Raw genomic sequence first — 2,500 nt, 5'->3', positions numbered from 1 at the left:
TATTATTATTATTATTGTTATTATTATTATCATTATTGTTATTATTATTATTATCATTAGTATTATTATTATCATTATTGTTATTATTATTATTATTTTATTATTATTATTATCATTATCATTTTTTTTATTATTATCATCACTATCATTATTGTTATTAAAATTATTATTATCATTATTATTATCATTATTATTACTGTCATTATTATTATTATTATTATTATTATCATAGAGAGAGAGAGAGAGAGAGAGAGAGAGAATTAGATATATACACAGATAAAGATGTATATACATATATATATATATACATACGGACATACGAGTGTATATATAAATATACATATATATAAACATATATACATATATATGTGTGCGTGTGTGTGTGTGTGTGTGTGTGTGTTCATAGAGAGAGAAGGGGGGGGGGGGGGAGCGAGACACTACTGACACACTTTTAAAAAATAAATCAGCATACCTGTCTCCATGACCGTTTCTCTGAGTGTTTCTGCGTGGGCGTTTGTTTGTATGTTTGTTTGTTTGTGTTCGTATGTGTGTGCTTGTTTGTTTGTGTGTGTGTGTGTGTGTGTGCGTGTGTATGTGTGCGTGTGCGTGCGTGTGCGTGTGTGTCTGTATGTGTGTGTGTGAATGTATGTGTGTGTGCGTGTATGTGTTCACGGGCGTGGGCGTCGTATAGGCGTGGCGAGGGCGTGGCGATGTTATTCCTGTCCTATTCCCCCTTCCTCTTTTTCCAGTATTATTCATCAATTTCCCATTCCCTCCATTCGCTCCCTGTTCCTAACCGTTCTCCGTGAATACATTACGCCCGTTCCTTCGTATTTTCTCTTTCTCATGATTTCTGTCCTTTTTTATTCTTTTTCATTTATCGTTAATCCATTTTATTTTTAATTTCATGTTTTTTTATGTATTTTATCGTATTTTTTATCGATATGTTTATTAGTGCGTTCGTTCGTTCGTTTTTTTCTAAATATTAGCATTATTTTTTTGTTTGTTTGTTTCCGTTCATTCTTTTGGTTTCCTTATTTTTTTATTTTTTTTTTTTTGCAATTTATCATGTATATTAATCGTTTTTTTTCTTTCTTTCTTTCTATGAGCGTCATCATTACTTATTCCTTATCATCTTCTTTATCGGGTTTTTCTTTCTTCCCTTTTCCGTCTTTCTTATTTCCCACGCCTTCTGACCTGTCACCCCCCACCCTCTACCTCCCCCCCCTTTCTTTTGCCTCCTCTCTGCCCCCCCCCCCCGCTTTCCTCTCTCCCCTTCTTTCCTCTCATTTACTTTCACTTCTCCTCTCTTCGTTCCTTATGCTTCCTTTCGTAATTTGTCTCCCTCTCTTCATTCTGTCCTATCCCTCCCTTTATCCCTTTCCTCTCTCCTCCCCTCTTTTTCTTCCTCTCCCTTTTCCTATTCTCCCTCGTCTTACTCATCCCTCCTCCTTCACCCCCTCTCCTCCCCTTTTCCCTTACCCTAGTACCTCCCCCACTCCCTTTTCCTCTCCCTCTCCCCTCACCCCATCCCCTTCCTCTCCCTTCCTCTCCACCTTCTTCCTCTCTTCCTCTCTCTCATCATCCCATTCCTCCCTTTACCCCTCTCTCCCTTTCCCTCTCCCTCTCCCCTCCTCCTCCACTCCCCCTCCCTCTTTCCCTTACCTATCCCCTTCCCTCCCCTCCTCTTCCCCTCACCCATCCCCTTCCTTTCCCTCCTCTTTACCTCTTCCCTCTTCCTCTCTCCCTTTCCCCTCCCCCCCTCTTCACCCCTTCCCTCCCTCCCTCCCTACCCCCCACACCCCACTTTTCCCTGCGAGTTCCTTCCGGTCAAAAATAAAACCGAGATTATTTATACAAGGGAGGAAGAGGGGGGGAGGGGGGAGGGAGGAGGGGAAGGAAGGGTGTGAATGAGGGAGGCAGGATAGAGGAAGAGGGGGGGGGGGGGAGGGGAGCAGAGATTCGACGATAGTGTGTGAGAAAGGAAGAGGAAAGGAAAGGAAGGAGAGATTGGCATAACGAACGCTTGCTCACACACTTACATACGGACGCGCACATACATACGTACACGCACACACGTACACACAGAGGGTCAAATAAGTGGATAAAAAAGTAAGAATGATAAGAATGAAAATTAAAATAAAAATTGAATTAAGAAAAGGATCAGAATAATAATGATAATGATAATGATAATAATGATAATAAGGATAATAAGAATAATAAGGATAATGATATCAATATCAATAACATCAATATCAATAAAATGATAATAATAATAATGATGATTATAAAGATGATAATAATAATAACAAGGATAATGATAACAATTACAATAATAATAATTATTATTATCATTATTATTATCAATAACATTGTTATCATTATCCGTAGTAGTAGTAGTAGTACAATTAAAATGATGATAATTATGATAATAATGATAATGATAATGATAATAACAATGATATCAAATTGTGATCATAGCAATAACAATATCAATAAT

Source organism: Penaeus chinensis, chromosome 12, assembly GCF_019202785.1.
Source record: "Penaeus chinensis breed Huanghai No. 1 chromosome 12, ASM1920278v2, whole genome shotgun sequence".
Lineage (NCBI taxonomy): Eukaryota > Metazoa > Arthropoda > Malacostraca > Decapoda > Penaeidae > Penaeus > Penaeus chinensis.
The sequence above is the reverse complement of the archived record's forward strand: the minus strand, read 5'-3'. Positions refer to the sequence as shown.